Consider the following 22004-nt stretch of genomic DNA (forward strand, 5'->3'; position numbering starts at 1 on the left):
CAAAATAGAAAATTTTGAAGACATCAACAGGTTTCTAGAGACATATGAATTGCCTAAACTGAACGGGGAGGACATACACAATTTAAATAGACCAATTTCAAGTAATGAAATAGAAGAAGTCATCAAAAGCCTACCAACAAAGAAAAGTCCAGGACCAGATGGGTTCTCAGTTGAGTTCTACAAAACCTTTAAAGAAGAGCTCATTCCAATACTTCTCAAAGTATTCCATAAAATAGAAGAGGAGGGAACCCTCCAAACTCATTCTATGAAGCCAATATCACCCTGATACCTAAACCAGACAGAGACACATCGAAGAAAGAAAATTTCAGACCAATATCCTTAATGAACATTGACGCAAAAATTCTCAACAAAATTTTAGCAAATCGCATACAAAAACATATTAAAAAGATAGTGCACCATGATCAAGTGGGTTTCATCCCAGGGATGCAAGGTTGGTTCAACATCAGGAAATCAATAAATGTCATTCACCATATCAATAGACTTAAAGTCAAGAATCACATGATTATTTCAATAGATGCAGAAAAAGCATCTGATAAAATACAGCACCCCTTCATGCTCAAAACACTAGAAAAAATAGGGATAGTGGGAACATTCCTTAACATTGTAAAGGCCATCTACGCTAAGTCCATGGCTAATATCATTCTAAATGGTGAAAAACTGAAAGCATTCCCTCTAAAAACTGGAACAAGGCAGGGATGCCCTCTTTCACCACTTCTATTCAATATTGTCCTTGAAACTCTAGCCAGAGCAATTAGAAAGACCAAAGAAATTAAAGGGATATGAATAGGAAAAGAAGAACTCAAACTATCCCTATTTGCTGATGATATGATTGTATACTTACAGGAACCAGGAAATTCCACCAGAAAACTTTTAGATCTCATAAGTGAATTCAGTAAAGTAGTGGGATATAAGATCAATGCACATAAATCTAAGGCATTTTTATACATAAGCGATGAATCTTCAGAAAGAGAAATCAGGAAAACTACCCCATTCACAATAGCTTTGAAAAAACTAAAATACTTGGGAATCAATCTCACAAAAGAGGTGAAAGACCTCTATAATGAGAACTACAGAACACTGAAGAAAGAAATTAAAGAAAACCTTAGAAGATGGAAAGATCTCCCATGTTCTTGGATAGGAAGAATTAATATTGTCAAAATGGCCATACTACCAAAAGTGCTATACAGATTCAATGCAATTCCAATTAAAATCCCAATGGTGTACCTTACAGAAATAGAGCAAACAATTATGAAATTCATCTGGAAGAATAAAAAACCCAGAATAGCTAAAGCAATCCTTCGCAGAAAGAGTGAAGCAGGGGGTATCGCAATACCAGATCTTCAACTCTACTACAAAGCAATAGTAACAAAAACGGCATGGTATTGGTACCAAAATAGAAAGGTGGATCAATGATACAGAATAGAGGACACGGACACAAACCCAAATAAATACAATTTTCTCATACTAGACAAAGGGGCCAAAAATATGCAATGGAGAAAAGATAGCCTCTTCAACAAATGGTGCTGGGAGAATTGGAAATCCATATGCAACAGAATGAAACTAAACCCATATCTCTCACCATGCACAAAACTAAACTCAAAATGGATTAAGGATCTCAGAATCAGTTCAGAGACCTTGCATCTTATAGAAGAAAAAGTAGGTCCAGAGCTTCAACGTGTCGGCTTAGGACCAGACTTCCTCAACAGGACTCCCATAGCACAAGAAATAAAAGCAAGAATTAATAACTGGGATAGATTCAAACTAAAAAGCTTTCTCTCAGCAAAGGAAACTATCAGCAATGCGAAGAAAGAGCCTACAGAGTGGGAGAAAATCTTTGCCAATCATACTTCAGATAGAGCACTAATCTCCAGAATCTATAAAGAACTCAAAAAACTCTACACCAAGAATGCAAATAATCCAATTGACAAATGGGCTAAGGAAATGAATAGACACTTCACAGAAGAGGATATATAAGCAATCAACAAACATATGGAAAAATGTTCAACATCTCTAGTAATAAGAGAAATGCAAATCGAAACCACCCTAAGATTCCATCTCACCCCAATTAGAATGGCGATTATCAAGAATACAAGCAACAACAGGTGTTGGCAAGGATGTGGGGAGAAAGGTACACTCTTACATTGCTGGTGGGGCTGCAAATTAGTGTAGCCGCTCTGGAAAGCAGTGTGGAGACTCCTTAGAAAACTTGGAATGGAACTACCATTTGACCCAGCTATCCCACTCCTTGGCCTATACCCAAAGGACTTAAAATCAGCATATTACAGAGATACAGCCACATCAATGTTCATAGCTGCTCAGTTCACAATAGCCAGATTGTGGAACCAACCTAGATGTCCTTCAATTGATGAATGGATAAAGAAAATGTGGTATATATATACAATGGAATATTACTCAGCCGTAAAGAATGATAAAATTATGGCATTTGCAGGCAAATGGATGAAACTGGAGAATATCATGCTAAGTGAGATAAGCCAATCTCAAAAAACCAAAGGACGAATGATATCGCTAATAAGTGGATGATGACACATAATGGGGGGTGGGAGGGTTCAGTGTTAGGGTTAGGTTAGGGTTAGGGAGGGAGGCAAGAATGGAGGAAGGAAGGACTGTATAGAGGGAAAAGAGGGGTGGGAGGGGTGGGGGGGAAGGGGAAAAAATAACAGAATGAATCAAACAACATTACCCTATGTAAATTAATGATTACACAAATGGTATGTCTTTACGCCATATACAGAGAAACACATGTATCCCATTTGTTTACAATAATAAAAAAAAAAAAAAGAAGATTGAGGAAGTAAAAGAACTTTGTGGCACTTCAGTGGATTGCTAGAGTCAATGTCAGAAGGTTTGAGAATAAGCCCTAAGAGGAATGAGAATTTGTTATTTAGCTCAGAAAAGGAAAAGATGAGAATTCATAGGCAGAACTACAACTATAAGAAAGCTGCCAGCCACTGGTCAACTTTCTTGTAAACAGAAACCTGCAGAGATGAAGTATGATGGTTTAGCTTGAATATCTAAATAGCACTGTGAAAAGAATATGTAGACTCACCTTCTTAGATGCCAACCTCTCCTCTCCACTCCATGGGTCATTCTTCTGATGCTACTTATACAGTTTTCAGTTTGCCTACTTAAATACCCTGCACTAACTTTTGCTAGAGCCCTATTGCTTTAGAGTAGAGTCCAAAGTCCTTTATAACCTGTACCAGCTTATTCCTCAGCTTAAGGGGATTAATGGGCACTTTCACACTCAAGGTTTTAGTCTGGCATAACTTTCTATTTTGAAAACACACTGTGCATTTATTTTATGACTCTCTGCCCTTACTGATTCTGGCCTCACTTGCTGGAATACCCTTCTACTTATCTTCCTAGAGAGCTCTCCTCACTCAAGACCTCAAGAATTTTTGGAACCCTCCCTAAACATGCCGTAAGTTGTCATGCTCACCTATGTCTTCCCATGCCATCTGACCATATTCCTGTTTTATTGGAATAGAGGTATGGTACCTTGTTAAATTTTGAGAGATGTCAGATATTAATCATCTCTTTATCTGTAGAAACCAATGTGTTAGCCCATAGCTAGCTATGGAATTCTCTTGGTCACATCCTGAGTGGATGAGAAAAGGGTTAACTGCCAGAGGACGATGTTGGCTGTAAATCAATCAGTTACCCATAAACTTATCTAATTAATAAACACATCAGTGCCAATACTCTTTTCAAATGAGAGGGGGTGTGACAGGTCTGGCCATACCAGCTTTGGCCTCTAACACCGTGGAGAAGCCCAACTCTCTTTTATTTATAGACACACAGGTAAAGGGGCCCAGAACAAGAGGAACTTCTTTTGTGATGAACAGGATAGGATGGAGTTAGGGGAGCCATTTTCTTAGGGGGACTATTGCATAAGCAGACAGGGAACCACTCCAACAGCTCCATATACCCCCCAGCAATCTGGGACAGACTTCCCTATCTGCCAGTTTTGGGAAGGCAGGCCTCTGTGTCATGAGGCTCAACCTAGTCTGATTCTGCTAAATAAGGATGGCTCTCCACATCTCCCCCTTATTTTTTTTTTTTTAAACACAAATGATGGGCAGTTATTTTGAGGTTCCAGATCTTCGTTTTGAGAGCTGCTCCAAGATCCCGGCTCTTGGTTCTGAGGGTATGGCAACCTGACAGGTCAATAGAGTTAACGTGGCTACAAACATTGTGATTGGAGATTTAACTTCTCCTTTTATTCAATCATCCTTTCAACCTGTTGAGTCAGATTCCTCATTTGTCCCCATGATGGCAGGTGGAGTGTTTGGTTCGCTTGGGTTTTCTTCTTCCTTTTACTCAATGGCTTCCTGTCCTCCATGGGGGTTAGGGCTGATGTCTCTGGTTCAATCTTCAAACTTTTGAACCTTGGCTCCAGGTTCTCCATGCTTGATGGCACATTCAGGTACCCAAACAGACAGAATGCTCCTTCTGAAAAGAGGCCTCTACCCCCATTATTACTAGCTCTGGTCCTTTCCACTCTCCTGTTTATAAATCTTTCCATCAAACTAGACCCAATGGACCTGTCTTGGTGGAAGTCATATGCCTCTCAGCTGCTGTGTGACCTTCAGAATCACAATTTTAAAAGTTTAAAACAAAGAAGGCATGATTAAGGTTATTTTGCAGGGTCTTACTCCCCCTTTTTGTTTTTGTAATTGTAGCATAATAGATAAATTAGTTTGTTCTCCAATGCCTTGATCTTGAGGATTATAAGGATTATAAGTTTTATGTTCAATACAAAATTGGTGGCAAAACTGTTGAAAACAAGAACTAGTATAAGCTAGAACATTTTCAGTTTTTATCTGTAATGAACAGCCTAATACTGCAAAAGCAGCTAGACAATGAGACATAACATGTTGAGTATTCTTTCTTTTGTAGTCTCCAGTCAGGACTTCTTCTAGGGGGCTAACACAAGTGTACATCTAACGTTACATTTAACTATTGCTTCTTTTATAAATACCCAAGAATGGCTATGTTTTGTTACAACTCTTTTACTAGGTGTTTAAATCAAGCTGGTTGAATTGACCTGTTCCTGTCTGTTAAGAGTCAGTTGAGTTCCCACAGGGGTCACTCATGAGGAACTTGAGAGCAGCTTCTTATCTCCTTTAGTGCCATTCACTTGGTAGGATCTCCTTGAAGAGGTCTCCTTGGAAGTACCAGGAATGTGCCAATGACCCTGCTCTGCAGCAAGTGCATTGATTGGCTTTTCATTCTCTAGTGGTCTCATCAATCTCCCTGATTGGAAGGTCATGTGGTCCAGATTGCAAAGCTCCTTAGAGAAGTTCTCTTGTTCCCTGGGTTCAGGTAGACTCTAAAGGCCAGAGAAAAATATTGGTTTTCTTGGCCCCTTTATTTTATTTTATTTTATGTTATTTTATTTTATTTTATTTTATTTTTATTGTAAACAAATGGGATACATGTTGTTTCTCTGTTTGTACATGGAGTAAAGGCATACCATTTCTGTAATCATACATTTACATAGGGTAAATGTGTTTGATTCATTCTGTTATTTTTTCCTTCCCCCCCACCCCTCCAACCTCTCTTTTCCCTCTAAACTGTCCCTCCTTTCCCCATTCTTGCCCCCTCCTATCCCCCATTATGTGTCATCCTCCGCTTATCAGTAAGATCATTCATCCTTTGGATTTTTGAGATTGGCTTATCTCACTTAGCATAATATTCTCCAATTTCATCAATTTGCCCGCAAATGCCATAATTTTATTATTCTTTATGACTGAGTAATATTCTATTGTGTGTGTGTGTGTGTATATATATATATATATATCACAGTTTCTTTATCCATTCATCAATTGAAGGACATCTAGGTTGGTTCCACAATCTGGCTATTGTGAATTGAGCAGCTATGAACATTGATGTGGCTGTATCTCTGTAGTATGCTGATTTTAAGTCCTTTGGGTATAGGTCAAGGAGTGGGATAGCTGGGTCAAATGGTGGTACCATTCCAAGTTTTCTAAGGAGTCTCCACACTGCTTTCCAGAGTGGCTGCACTAAATTGCAGCCCCACCAGCAATGTATGAGTGTACCTTTTTCCCCACATCCTCTCCAACACCTATTGTTGCTTGTATTCTTGATAATTGCCATTCTAATTGGGGTGAGATGGAATCTTAGGGTGGTTTTGATTTGCATTTCTCTTTTTACTAGAGATGTTGAACATTTTTCCATATGTTTGTTGATTGCTTGTAGATCTTCTTCTGTGAAATGTCTATTGGCTTGAAGTCCACATTATCTGAAATGAAGATGGATACTCCAGCTTTTTTGCTGAGTCCATGTGCATGGTATGTTTTTTCCCATCCTTTCACCTTTAGTCTATGGGTATCTCTTTCTATGAGATGAGTCTCTTGCAGGCAGCATATTGTTGAATCTTTCTTTTTAATCCAATCTGCCAGTCTATGTCTTTTGATTGATGAGTTCAGACCATTAACATTCAGGGTTATTATTGAGATATGATTTGTATTCCTGGTCATTTGGCTCATTTTTGTTTTTTGACATGACTTGGTTTCTCTTTTATTTGGCTATTCCTTTAGGCTAGTTCCTCCCTTTGCTGACATGCATCATTGTTTTTCATCTCTTCCTCATGGAATATTTTGCTGAGAATGTTCTGTAGTGCCGGCTTTCTATTTGTAAATTCTTTTAGCTTTTGTTTATCATGGAAGAATTTTATTTTGTCGTCAAATCTGAAGGTAAGTTTTGCTGGGTATAAGATTCTTGGTTGACATTCACGTTTGCTTTAAGGGCTTGATAAATGTTGTTCCAGTCCCTTCTAGTTTTTAGGGTCTGGATTGAATAATCTGCTGATATCCATATTGGTTTCCCCCAAATGTAATTTGATTCTTTTCTCTCGCGGCCTTTAAAATTCTGTCTTTATTTTATATGTTAGGTATTTTCATAATAATGTGCCTTGGTGTGGGTCTGTTGTAATTTTGTGTATTTGGGGTCCTATAAACCTCTTGTACTTGATTTTCTATTTCATATTTTAGTTTTGGGAAATTTTCTGATATTATTTCATTGAACAGATTGTTCATTCCTTTGGTTTGTTTCTGTGTGCTTTCCTCAATCCCAATAATTCTTAAATTTGGCCTTTTCATGGTTTCCCATAATTCTTGTAGATTCTGTTCATGATTTCTTACCATCTTCTCTGTTTGGTCAACTTTGTTTTTAATGTCTGAGGTTCTGTCTTCCAGGTGTTCTATCCTAGTGGTTATGCTTTCTATGGAGTTTTTAATTTAGTTTATTGTTTCCTTCATTTCAAGAATTTCTGTTTGTTTTTTTTCAGTATCTCTAACTCTTTATTGAAATGATCTTTTGCTTCCTGTATTTGTTCTTTTAACTGTCAGTTGGTGTGATCATTTAATGCCTGCATTTGCTCTTTCATCCCCTCATTTGCTTCTCTGATTGTTTTAATTACGTACATTCTGAACTCCCTTTCTGACATTTCTTCTGCTGTGCTGTCATTGGGTTTTATTGATGTAGTATCTAGGTTTGTTTGGGACATTTTATTCCCTTGTTTTCTCATATTGGTCAGATATCAGTGGGACTCTGAGATATTGCAGATTTCCTCTATTGGCTTATAGTGTCCCTATAGATTTCCAGTGTATCACCTCCCAGCCCTCAGTAGCCAGGAGTCTTGGAGGAACTTGATAATGCCGTGCTTCCAAAGAAAGCTGCCGCTGGGTCTGGTGGTGGGGGCTGGCTGTGCACAGAAAGCCTCTCACTGGGGGGGGCCTGCTCCGAGCAGCTCCCTGTGGACTGGGCCTGCCGTGGGAGGGAGCCTGGTTGTTCATGGAAGTGGTAGCCTGGCTGCTCGGGGAAGTCTCTTGCTGACCGGCCCTGCTCCGAGAAGCTGCCCACTCTCCAGGCCTGCCACCCGGGCCAAGCTTTGCCCAGTGGGAGAGACTCACCCAGAGGCTCTAAGTTGGTCCAGGTCTCTCAATACCGCTCCTTCTTGAATCCTGAGTTCTGGAGCGACATGAGATGCAGTCACCCTCTAGTCTGCCATCTTGGTCCTCCCGTCCCCTACATTTTTTAAAAAATATTTTTAGTTGTAGGTAGAACAATATCTTTATTTTATTTTTATGTGGTGCTGAGAATTGAACCCAGGGCCTCACATGTGCTAGGCAAGCGCTCCACCACTTGACCCCTTTATTTTAATCTCAATCTCTAAGTTTGATCTTAAACATCCAGTAAGCCAGTCTCACCAGTCATAAAGTAAGAGTATTGGGCTTTAACTTCAATGTCTATAACTTTACAGTTATTTACCCCCTTTTATTTAACTGGGGTCTATATTTCTTATCTGTCCTCTAAGTGATGGCTTATTATCTCAAATTAATTTAGGTTGTTTTTTCTTTTTTTTAACTTTTTTTTTATTGTAAACAAATGGGATACATGTTGTTTCTCTGTTTGTGGTTGTTTTTTCTTAAAAGAGTACCTCTGTAAAACTTTAATAGGAAACTGTTTTAGAGTTTACAAGGAAAATACAAAGTGGAATTAACAACAGTAAAAACATATTTAATTTGTGTAATAGCTATCTTGAATTTTGGCTGATCTATACATTATATCCCCTGTTTGAGATCACAGTAATTTTATAAGAAAACCAATCTTTTGAATGTAACTTTAAGTGAGTGGAAATCTGGCTTACTTTGGAGCCACTCTAACATGTAGTAAGATGGGAGGCAAATCCATGTCTCAGGTAAGGTGAGGTTATTCACAAATCTTAGGTAAATTGTTTTAGTTTTGAAACTGAAGTTTGCCTCCTCTTTAAATATCAATTTACAAAGTTTATATATATTGTTTCCTGAGACTTTATGAATGTTAGTCAATACAATATGACATTACATCTAAAACATGAATCAAAGAAAGGCTGAGAAAGCATTTAACTTTCCTTTTGTGTGGCAAAATGCTTTCATGTTTCATGATATTAACCTTTAAAAAAATCAACTCTCACTAGCTTTTAGAAATACATTTACATTTTTATCCCAGTGTAGAAGGTAACATAAAATTTTACATATATTCTATTGATAACAGGTCCTCTTATACAACATTAAATGATATAAATAAATCTCCAATAAAATTTGCTATTCTTTTAAGTTTAAAATTATCATTACAGACAAGTTTAGTTTGGAGAATAGCAGCTTTATAAATTTTCTGCTTTAAAGATTTGTATATCTGGAAGATACGAACACATTCTATATGCAAAGAGAGTAATAGCACAATTATCTTGATATTTTTATATTAACCAAGTTTAGCTTTTAAAGAAAAATTTAGACTTTGTAACATAGTATAATACTCTAACAGTTGTTTAACCATAATTGTATAAACCCCAATTTCTTTAAGACCTATTGTTTTGAAGAATAAAACTTAATAGACACAGTATTAAGAGTAAATTAGTGTTTTTAAGAAATCCTTGTCAGTTCAACATATGGATTAAACTTTGGTTTATATCAGTGCATTATTATTTGACCTTAGGAAAAACCTTAAATAGCTTTAACTGATTGTTTACCGGTGACGAGTCCTGCTTCCTCAGGTGTTGAAGTATAACGCCGGAGAAGCACGCCGAGGCAAATGTAGAGTGGAAAATGCAGCTTTATTAAAGAAAAGGAAAAGCAGACTTCTCCCGGGTGGAAGAAGGGGACCCAAAGGCGGAATCCATGGGATGAGCAAATCTTGTCCTTTTTATGGGTTTCATTCTCCCATCTCTTTTCCCCCTTATCTCCTCCCTTCCTGCCCACCGGATTAGGCCTGGTTTGGAAATGTAAAAAGCGAAAAGCGGATGGGGCAGAGGGAGGGTCAAGGTGTCTCAGACAGGCAAGGGCCCAGGGGGCATTGATTAGCACCTTCTTGCCTGCAGTCTCTGGCAAGGGCAGGTAAATCTGGTTATCAATGGGTTCTGCATGTCCTTGATATTCCATTCTCCCATGGCAGTCTCCAACTTCCAGAGGCGGATGGCTTGATGGCCTCTATTTTCTCGATCTGACCCGATTTCCTATTTCTACACTAACTGCCTGTCCCCAATTCTGGCTTCAATACTCTAACAGTTGTTTAACCATAATTGTATAAACCCCAATTTCTTTAAGACCTATTGTTTTGAAGAATAAAACTTAATAGACACAGTATTAAGAGTAAATTAGTGTTTTTAAGAAATCCTTGTCAGTTCAACATATGGATTAAACTTTGGTTTATATCAGTGCATTATTATTTGACCTTAGGAAAAACCTTAAATAGCTTTAACTGATTGTCTCACATACATATAACCAACTTGGTTACATACAAACTTGTTGAAATTTGCCCTTTACTTACACACAGACTTTCTTAGTACTTACTTATACCCTCATGTATTTCATCACACAAGCACTTTCTTACCCAGAAACATTTTCTTCTCCCTTCTACTAAATATATTTCTGTACCTAGAACTTTTTTTTTCTCTTTCCTTTCTGTTAACCCCTTTTTTTGTGCACAGTTTGAAATAACTCATGAAATTTTTGAATTTAGATAAATTATTCCATTTTAATAAGATGAAATATTTTATATTATTTATAATACTCTAATTGAAACACAGTTGAAACTTTTGGATCCTTTTGTATATACAATTGTACCTGTTAGGACTTAACTCTTAGTAACCTTGTTTTTTGTGATGACACAAAGCCATTTTAGACCCTTTTTATTTACCAATCTATGAAAATGCCAATGTTTAAGTATGTTACCCCATGGAATTTAATGAGTTAATGAGTACTCGATGTTATTTAACAGCATTTTAACTTTGTAAATTAATCAGATGTTTCTAACAAACACATTTGTGTAATCCCATACATGTCAAAACTAATTTACTTATTTTACTATAAAAACCAAAATATGTGTTTGAACAGTATTTGTCATCTCTTTCCTGTTGAAGAGAAGTCCTAGAAACAATAGATATTAGATATTTTATAGACAAACATTTTATTAGTTTGACCACCTAGAGACTTTTGCATTAATTTTAAAGACATTTTACTTTCATTTGTTTACCCAATTTAGTTTGAACCTTTTACAATAACATGAATTAAAGGTATCTGGATCCATTTTTTTTTATTTGAATTCATGAGCACTCACTATATATCAATTTTGATATGTGTACATGATATTTGGATGCACACATAGACAACATAATACCCAACAGCCCGATATACACATAACATAAAAGAAAAAGTCTTGTAGTTTTTACAGGTGAATCTCCATTGCAATGTAGCAGATATTCAAAAACTTCATCTCCATTGCAATGTAGCAGATATTCAAAAACTTCAGATAAAAAAACATTTATTATCATGAGCTCAAAAAAATATAGAATTTAAGGAAAAAAACAAAAGTACTGAAAAAATGACATGACTATTAATTATTTTAGTAAAGCACCATACAATTTACTTTTGTTGGAATTCAGGTAAAAGACTTTTTTTCTCCCCTCCCCCCCCCCTTGGGTTTGAGATTGGTCTTCTACTGAGCTTGCAGAATCCATTTACATTTCAATGTAAGTCTTGACTGTGATCTGGAAGGAGCTGAGAGAGAGATTACTGGTTCCAGCAGAAACTTGCTGCCTAGGGCATTTTAACCATTTTTATTTTTAGGATAGGTTTGGATGTCAAAGAAAATGATGAGACTTTATTCTCCATTAATTTTGGAATGAAACTACTATGCTAAGCTCCTTAGTGAGATATACCATTGGCTATTGACCTGGTTTGTCCATGGCTGCCTATCCAGTATTTTGGGGTGAATATTTTTAGGGTTATTTTCCTCCAATGATAAACAGGTTAAATCTTGTTCCATAGGTAAGCTGAGGACAGGGGCTTGAACTAAGGCCCCTTTTTGATATTTTAAAAACCCTTAGTATGTTTTGGTTCTCATATCAGGGCAGTTGTCTTTGGTGTAGAGTTTGTTAAGGAGGTTGTAAAGAGGTTTAGCCAATTCCCCACACCCAGGAATCCAAAGCCTGCAGTATCCAGTTATTCCCAGAAAGTATCTGAGTTGCCTTATGGTCAGGAGCAGAGGATATTGTCCTGTGGTGGTTATTTTCCTGTCTTAGCTTGTGGGTTCCTTGAGACAGCTGCAATCCTAAGTACTGAACCTGTTAGTGGCATAATTATGCTTTCTTCTTTGAGATTTTATAATCCCTATCAGCTCTGTAATAGCCTTTTCATATTCCTCCTGGGTGGAGGCACATAAAGGATGTCGTCTACATATTGGAGAACAAGTTCAGATGTTTTATCTCTGAAATTTGTTGAGTCCTTAGCTAGGGTTTGTCTGAACAGGTGAGGCTGTCCAAATTCTTGAGGCAATACTGTCCAGGTTAGTTGAGATCCACTATCTGATTCCTCAAAGGCAAACAGATATTGCGATTGAGAGTCTAGGGTATACAGAAAAAGGCATCTTTAAAATCTAACAGAATAAACCAAGCAGCAGCTGGAATTTCAGATAACAGAGTACATGGATTAAGAACTACAGGGTGGAGGGAAATTACTGCTTCATTAATTATTCTAAGGTTTTGGACTAGGCAGTTGACTTATGAACTCCTAAAATGGGTGAATTGCATGGGCTATTGCAAGGCATTAAAAGTAGCGTCATTTGAGGTTTTTAATGATCTTTAATAAGCCCTCTTTCTTGTATTTATGCTCCCTTTCTTTCTTTTACTTTTGATCTCTATTATTAAAAATGGAAGATGCAAGCAGGAGGAGATCATCTAAGGATTGATCAGGGCCATATGCCAATTTTGTAATTTCCTCTGAATGATCTAAAATACCAAGAAGTGAGTGCACCCTACATCTTTTATAGATTAGGGTCTCCTTTGTTCTGGTCTTTCCCCACTTATCTTTCTCCTTCCTGCCTATGTGACTAGGCTGAGGAGTTGCTGGTGACATGGCAAAAAAGGTGAGAAGCAGATGGCAGGGGGAAGGGCCAAATGGAGATTCAGGTAGGGCCTGGGGGCATTAACCAGCTGTTCCCTGCCTGCAGCCTTTTGGGTGGGATAGTATAGGCAGGTAACTTTGGTGATCAAAAGGGTTCTGGAGACACTGACACTCCAATCTCCCAGGGGCAGTCTCCAACTTCCCAGACTCTGATGGCCTCCATTCCTCGATTTGACCAGATTCCCTATTCTACACTAACTGGCTGTCCTCAATTCTGGCTTCAACTGGAGCAGAACAGTTCAAATGCAAATTACAGAGGTCCCATGCTAACTCATCCTCCTTTGACTTGAATGCACTCCAGTCTCTGTATAGAGATTTTACCCCCACCCTTCAGTATCTCTCTGTCCACAGGGAATTGCTTAACTACTAAAAACTTTTTTAGTATGTTCCCAGAAGACAAAGAAGTCCTGGAGGATGAATATTTCTGACTCTTAGATTTAAAAACTCTGAGTAACATTTCTAAGTCTTATAATTAAATCTCCCAAAGTCCATAAATCAACATCTTGGTCCAAATAAAATCAAGTTTCTATTACAGTCCAAACTCTCTCTTCATTTTCAATTGTGCTCCTAGGCATGTTTTTTAAAATTCCCATAACCTGTGCCATGGTGCTTCCAATCCCTGTGCTACTTCTTCTCTCATCTTGGTGGCCTGGCCCTCAGGGGCTCTGCCTGGGCAGGGAGCAGCCATGTTCTGTAGGAGCATGCTCTTCTGTCTGCTGCCTTCCATTCTTCCCACCCAGGAGCAGAAACCATGCTGTTTCTGGAGGGCTGGAAGCTGTGGCGGGAACATGTACATTTAACCCAGGAAACTTGCCAAGTATTCTCCCTTTCTTGGGTCAGAGATTTTCCTGAATTCCTGATTAGGATCTTTTCGTCTCAGGATTCTAAACTTTTGCACCTATCTCAGCCAAATTAGGTCTCAGTTTCAAACAGGTAACACAGAGGCAGGCAGTCTTCAGTATTTAAAGTTACCAGGTCTCCATTTACATTTCAAAAACTGTAGAAGTTGTATTCTTTCCACTGAACTATCACTCTGGCTAAGTATTGGATATAGCTGAGTAAATTTTATTTCTCTATCTGTTGAGAGTGAATTCCCCAGGTTTAACGTCACACAATTAAATTCCCTTTCCTTTCTTACTAATAAACTTATTCACATGTGTGTGCTTCCCACAGGAAAGGGGTCAACACCTTACCTTTATTGTTTCTTCTAAAATCCTCTCAAACAGTCGCTGTTCAGGTGCCAAATGTGGAGGCCTCTCAGCCACATCCCACATGGATGAGAAAAGATATAACTGCCAGAGGATGAGGTTGGCTGTAAGTCAATCAATTACCCATAAACTTATCTAATCAATAAACACACAAGAGCCAATACTCTTTGCAAATGAGAGGGAGTGTGACGGATCTGGCCATACCAGCTCTGGCTCTAACAACGTGGAGTAGCCCAACTCTTTTATTTATAGACACACAGGTAGAGGGACCCAGAATAGGAGGAGCTTCTTCTGTGATGAACAGGATGGGGTGGAGTTAGGGGAGTCATTTTCTTAGGGAGACTATTGCACAAGCAGACAGGGAACCACTCCCACAGCACAACATACCCCCTGGCAATCTGGGGCAGACTTCCCTATCTGCCAGTTTTGGGAAGGCAGGCCTCTGTGTCATGAGGCTCGACCTAGTCTGATTCTGCTAAATAAGGATGGCTCCCCACAGCTAGCATAGTACCTGACCTCAAATTATGCTGACCATATGAAGAATGAGGTATATACATAGCATTACTGGGTCTGAGAAAACACACTCATTCTGTGTTTATAAATTTCAAACACTTTGAGAAAATCAAATGAGTACTAGTCTGCTCTACTGTGTTTACATCTTCAGGAATGAAATCCAAGTCAATCCAGCAATGTACTGAACAGATCCTTAATATATCAGAAAATATTCAATTTCAAAGGATTCACAATGGCCTTGCTATTTAATACAGTTATACAAAGAATATAAATATGCAAAAGCATGCTTTGAAAGTGAAGCCCATTAGTTGTACATCATACATGAAAATGATAACTTGTGTGGGTAGTTTTTGGTTATGTGTGTATTTAAAACTTCCAAACAATGCATGATTCATTTTAGCATTTTGGTGTATTCCCTTAAAAAGGAAAAGTTCAAAAATGTTTTTACCTTGACCTCACTAACACTGACCTCTACCCCCAATAATAAATAGAAATAGGACCTCTTTATGAAGCCTTGGTTTTGGAACTATCAGAAAAGCACAGTTTGATTGCATGTTTCATCAAAACTGCAATCAAATTCAATCTCAGGTTCATATTTTATATTCAAAGACTTGTTCAAATACCTGAGTCCCTATGCAAAAATTTCATTTTTCATAATTGGGATTTATCAGGAAATTGAATCAACCAGGGATACCTATGCTCTCTTTCATTCCAATTCTTTGAATCTGCGTAAAAGAAGTATAATAATACTCCCCTGGAGTCAGGCTGAGCGAGCCGAACTTCCATTTCAGTCATAACTATTATAACTTAGACAAATATTTATCATCATCATGTCTTTGTTTTCTTACCTAATAAGGGTATCATGGTTTGGATGTGAGGTGTCCCCCAAAAGCTCATGTGTAAGATGATGCAAGAAGGTTTGGAGGAGAAATGATTGGGTTATGAGAGTCTTAACCCAATCAGTGAATTAATCACCTGATGGAATTAACTGAGAGGTAACTGGAAGGCAGGTGGGGTATGGCTGGAGGAGGTGAGGCATTGGGGGTGTGGCCTTTGGGTTTATGTTTGTATCTGGCAAGTGGATCTCTTTCTCTCTGCTTTCTGATCATCACATGAGTCACTTCCCTACTCCATACTCTTCCACCATGGTCTTCAGCCTCAGTCTCATCAAGCCCAGAGGAATGGAGCCAGCTATCTATGGACCAAGGCCTCTGAAACTGAGAGCCCTAAATAAACTTTTCATCCCCTAAAGTTGTTCTGGTCAGATCTTTTAGTCACAGAAGTGAAGAAAAAACTGACTAAAGCAAAGAGGAAAACTATGGTATGCCCTAGAGAGTTTTGAATTATGAATAACAAAAATTGATAGTGCATAGTACCTGGCACTTAACAGATTCTTGATAAACTTCACTTATTTTTATAATGGTTCTACCTACCAAACAATTTTTCCTTCTCCTTATTGCTATTTCCTCAGTTCAGATCACTCTTGCCCATCCCTAGCCTACCCTAACCAGGCACACCCATCTTGGTCCTTGTAGACCAGTGTTGACTCACCTGAGAAAATGTCTTGCCTCTTGCCCACTCTCCAGGCCAGATGAGTCACCCTTGAACATTTTCTCTTAACATTCTGGGCTTGCCTCAGTCATTGCCTTATTACAGCACATCATGGTGTTTACTTGTTTATCTCCCCTACTTTAACCTAAGTTCCTTGAGTAGAGATTGCCTCTTTTATATCAGTAAACTTTATGATCTTGGTCTTTCTTTCTTGCCTTCACATAGGGTCAGAAGAGAGACACTGGCCACTTCAACAACTTTAAGGCAGACTCCAGGAATGGAAACCAATAGCATGAACTTTTCAATGAAACCCAGCAACCAGAACTTCATCATTTTCCTCAATAAAGTTCAAGCAACCAGCACTGGTTACAAAAGCCGTGATTTTCTTGTCATTCTTGAGCAACTGGACCCTGACACACTTCCTAATGGTAGAATTTGAATGTTTGATTTCAACCTCTACTTTTTCCAGCACAATTCCCTTTGTATGGGAAGAATCTTCAAAAGGGTTGGCCTTCCGGCTGTGCCAAGATGGGCTTTCTTATAGTGTTTATCATGCTACTTCTGGTCCCATTGGTGACTACAGAGCTTCCTGGCAGTGCAAAGTCTGACACTGACCCATCCTGTCAGTGCCATGGATTGAGAGCAAGAGCAAGATTGTGTCTTGATCTTTGTTGACTTAGGATCTTCACTTCTTGCACCATGTCTGCATTTAGAAGGGAGACAAAAATAAGGAGTCTATAAATACTTTAATTCAGATAGTTAAAATTAAAAGAATCTGTAGGTGTTAATGGTGTTTGAATAAGACCCCAGAATCTGGAGTTCTACTTCTGGATGCTTATCCAAAGGAATTCAAGTCAGGATCTCAAAGCGGCATCTTCAGACCCATTTTCACTGTGGCATCCTTCACAACAGCCAAGACATGTGCTGTGTCTTGAATGTTCGTGTCTCTTCCAAAATTCATGTTGGAACTAAATCACCAATGTGATAATAATAGGAGGCAGGACCTTTAAGAGTTGATTAATCTTTGAGAGTAGAGCCCTCAGGAAGAGGTACAAGGGAGCTGTCTCCCTCTTTTTTCCTTCTCTGTTTCTTCCACCGTGTGAGGATAAGGTGTTCATCCCTCTGGAGGATGCAGCTATAGGGCACCATCTTCAAAGCTAGGTACCATCTTCAAAGCAGACAACAATCCTTTCTAGACACCAAAACTGCTTATACCTTGATCATGGACTTCCACCCCCGGAATTGTGAGAAATGAATTTCTATTGCTTATAATCACCCAGTCTGAAGAATTTTGTTCTAGTGCACAAACAGACTAAGATAACATGAAAGCTAAATGTCCACTGACAGATAAACAGCTAAAGCAAATGTGGCATACACATATAATGAAATACTACTCAGTCTTAAAAAGGGAAGGAAATCAATCCTACTCTTACGACAACATGAATGAACCTGGAGAGCATTATGCTGAGTGAAACAAGTCAGACACAGAAAAAATGTACAGTGTGATGGTACTTATATGATGAATCTGAAATAGACTCATGGAAGCAGAGAGTAGAATGGTGATTCCTGACAGGGACTGGGAAGGGAGGGGAGAAATGGGAGTTATTAGAAGGGAGACATTTCACTTATCCAAGTCCTAGGAATCCACTGTGTGGCACAGTGTCTATAGTTAATAATACTGCATGGTATACTTAATAATTTACTAAAAAAGTAGATCTTACGTTAAGCGTACAAAATAATAATAAATTAAAAGGTTGAGAGAAATATGCAAGAGTCCTCAACAACCACCCTTTCAAATCGCTCTTTCCACAAATGTTTCACTAGTAACAATTAGTTTAATTAACTAGATCATCTTTCAAAATGGGAAAAACTACCGAGGATTGGAGGAAGAAATAAGTGAAACATTGGTTTAAATGTTGTAGTAAAATAATCAGAGCCACTTCTATCCCAGATCCACTCCCAGCTAAGGTCAGAGTCAATCCTACACTAGAAGAGAAGAGGAAAAGAATTTAAATCTAAAGACTCAGATTCTTACTCTCGCTCTTTATATATTCTTGATGCAAAACAATACATTCAGGTTTTGTATTGCAGAAATCTGGAGAGGTACTCAACTTGGAAAGCTAAGGAAATCTGGTTTTCAAGCCTAAGGCACTCAGAGGCCTGAAATAATTCATTTTTTAACACAAATAAACAGAGAAAGAAATTTATTTATAATTATCATCTACCATTTAAGGAGGGAAGATCCTAGTGATTTAAATAAAGAGTTTTTTGTAGAGCATGAAGGAGGCACCGTCTCCAGTGTGTTGACCTCTGGCTGGCTGTCTTGACAGAGGGTTTTAACAGGTGGCTGTGGGAGCCCCAGCTGGAGGCTGCACCAAGCCCGGCAGTTCTTAGAATGGAATGTGGAGGAGGAAGGTCTGGAAGGAAGAAGGTGGGAGTGAAGCAGAGGGAGAGACTCAGCCATAGCTACATTGTTCACAAGGAGAGAAGGCAAAAGGTGCTGAGCTCCGGGTCCTACACCAGCTTCCCCACCACACCTCAGTGAAATGTGCATCTCTCATCAATGCCTCTTATTATAATGAAGAATAAGGAGATCCTTTGAGTTTTGCATGGGGTGAAACAAAAATTCTCCATAGGGCTCAGTGTCTGTCTCACACGACTCACTAATTCCACCATCATCAGCGCTTAAAGAAAAAACTAACCCCAGACATCATAGGCAGTACCTCCTTCAGGGGCTTGCTGTTGGTATCGAGTTAGAAACAGTGTGGTTTCTTGGAGCCGATAATGGGTAAATTCTTTAGAAATCCTTGAAATAGTGTTTAATCTGCCATGCTATTACAATCACAGCTGAGGCCGCTCTGCTGACAGCGCTGTAAATATTTCCCTTTGAAATTACAACAGCCCCATGGAGGGCCGTCTCTGTAGTAAAATCCTCCCTCTTGGCTGATGAAACTGGTTGCTATGGTAACAGGCATTAACAGCAGAAAGTCATTTTTCATCCCCAGGACAATGGCTTCCCCTTTTGCTAAATAATGCCAACACTTAATCAGGCAAAATAACAGAAAAGTCCCAACTGTGGACACTGAAATTCACAGATACTTGCTCCTCCAAACCCTCTCCCTGTAGGAGAGGGCCAGCACCTGATCTCTACCAAAAATAATATTCTGATCACTCCTCCCTATACTATAAATCTCCCTCTCTTTGCGCTGATTTAATAGTGACAGTATCATTCTCCAGTTTTTCTTCACACATGCTTATGGCCAGGCGCAAAGCCAGGCCAACCTCAGTGATTGTCCTAGAGTCCTCTTCATCCACACTCCAAATCCAACCAAACAACTTCAATTGGGTCCTTATCTGTGAAGATGATTGCATTCTCGTCCCCTTCCTTCCCACATTCCACATTCTATTTCATGCAGGGCAACTTTTCCTAAAAGCCCCAGATTCATAATTCTAAAGACACTTCTTACTTCCCCATCTGTTCTCTTCTGCAGGCGCCTCTGGCTGCCAAGTTATTCAGATCCGTCTTTGTCATTAGTGTTGCTAGTCTTCTACCATCCACTGCCAGCCAGGCAACTTGTCAAGTGCAGAACTCCATGAAACACACTTCCTGTGCTAATCTCTCTCTCTCTCTCTCTCCCTCTCTCTCTCTCTCTCTCTCTCTCTCTCTCTCTCTCTCTCTCTCTCTCTCTCTCTCTCTCTCTTTCCATCTCTGTTTGCTGGCATCATACTCTCCTACTCTCATTATCTCTCTTAGCTCTTTCTTCATTCCCTTATTTTAATGTTATGGATCCAAAAATATTTTTCTTTTTTCTTTCCTCAACCCTTAAAAACAGAGATCTCCTTGTAGGATGCAACCTGCCCTTATTAAGGAATTGCTCAGAGTGAGGGAAAGAAACTCAAACCTGCATTTCTTAGAGGAGCTATGTGAACAGAATGTACCCTGTAACTGTCTGTGGATCATGAGGGAAGGAACTAGAGGTGAAAGTCACTTGCCAGATTCTCCCAGTAAATGAGAAGTGGACATAGGAGTAGACCTTAGAACAAACCACAGTTTCATTCTTCACCTTTACTCTGTAAATGATGCTACTTATCAGAGGTCAGTTTCAAGTTTTTGTTTTATTGTCTATCCCGCATATAAAAAGAAACAGCTGCAGAAATAAGTTCCCTGGATTCTTATTTTAGATGAGTTTCAAGAACTAAAAGGATTTGAATTGGAACATTATGAAAAATGAAATGCCTGGGTTGTTTCTAAGAATAGGCTGAATCCATTTCCAAAAGAGATGGACAAAATGCATCTATTGCTCTAGCATGCTAATACATATATGGAAGATGTCAATTACTCTGGAGAATTGACAAATTGGTAACACAGTTTTGTGGTTTACTTATACCCTAAATCCTGCTTTGTTATGGTTCTTAACTTCATCTGGGTGGATGACTGCACATGTGCCCCAGGGAAATGATTTCTCAGTTCAAGGTTGAAGTTCATAGTATTTACCAAAAACTCCCAACTCTTCTCTGCTTCTCTTCTAGGTCTCTCTACATTTTGCAACTTAGACATACTGACACATCTTTCCTGACCTGTCTCTTTGCTGCTCGTATGTTTGAGTTCTTATCTTTGAGACATCAAATGCCATGAAATGAAATCCACACAATGCCATGTAGCCTGACTCTAAGGATCTGCTTGCCACATCATCTCAGCACATTAGGTGAACCCACAACCATGAAGACCAGCACCACAAAGCCTCATGATGAGCTGAGTCCCTGGGTCTGGACAGCTCCCACCCCTTTTCTTCTGATTTCCTCAAGCTCTCTGCTCATCAGAAATGCCTTTCAAGTGCCCAGCACTGCATTCAAGTTAAGCAAGTCCAGTCTTTACCTGCAGGGTGCCTAGGAGACAGTAAATCAGATTGAATGCTCAGAGAGCTGGTAAAGCGGCCAACGCAAGCATCATCATGCAAACCCTGAGTAAAGGCATCCAATGCATAACAGACTAGTGAGTTACTTGTTAATCCCAAGCCAAAGAACTTGGCATAAGAAGGGACCAATTTTAGTTCATCATGAGAAAGAAAATTACGTGGCACAGACATCAAATGGTTCCCTCTAATTCATGTATTTCATGAATTGGTAGCAGAAGCAAAGCTATAGAACATTTTCCTCCAGATTACAATACCATCCTAGAGTTCTCTTTTTGTCTAAATGGTGTAGGACAAAGCTAAGGCTGGGCAGTATTTTCCCAAAGTGCAGGCTGAGCATCCTGAGGGACTTATCTAAGATGCAATTTCTTGAATCCCATCCTCAACCTGAATAAAAAAATCTCCAGTGGGTGGGGATGCTGGAGTGTATAACTAGATCTGCAGATGATTCCTATGGATCCTCAAATTTGAGAACCACAGAGCTAGGGAATATGAAATTTTATTATCATCCATGTTTCTGAAATGCGCTTGAAGCCCCAAGGATCTTGGTTAGCAGACTCCCAGGCTCCATCCCTTGAATATGCAGGTTTACTAGGTCAGAAGCAGGGTCCTAGAATCTGTGATAAATGCCCTCAGGTATTGTTGTGATGGGTCAAGTTTGGGGAAACTCCAGTAGAGGATGATTGCTTTAAGTATGGTTCAGTTATATTTTATAATAAAACTGACATTTACAGAGTCTCCACCACTAAACACTGCTAAATATTTTACTGTTACCTACTTCAAAACAATCTTAAGAGGTAAGTGGTATTATA

At 38.9% G+C, this 22004-nt stretch overlaps 1 pseudogene; it reads right to left on the reverse strand.

Annotated features, from left to right (window-relative positions):
* Positions 1–16468: 16468 nt before the first annotated feature.
* On the reverse strand, positions 16469–16912 carry LOC124989246 (40S ribosomal protein S23-like; annotated as a pseudogene).
* Between the last annotated feature and the right edge of the window lie 5092 nt (positions 16913–22004).

The sequence above is a fragment of the Sciurus carolinensis genome, chromosome 7, assembly GCF_902686445.1.
Source record: "Sciurus carolinensis chromosome 7, mSciCar1.2, whole genome shotgun sequence".
NCBI lineage: Eukaryota > Metazoa > Chordata > Mammalia > Rodentia > Sciuridae > Sciurus > Sciurus carolinensis.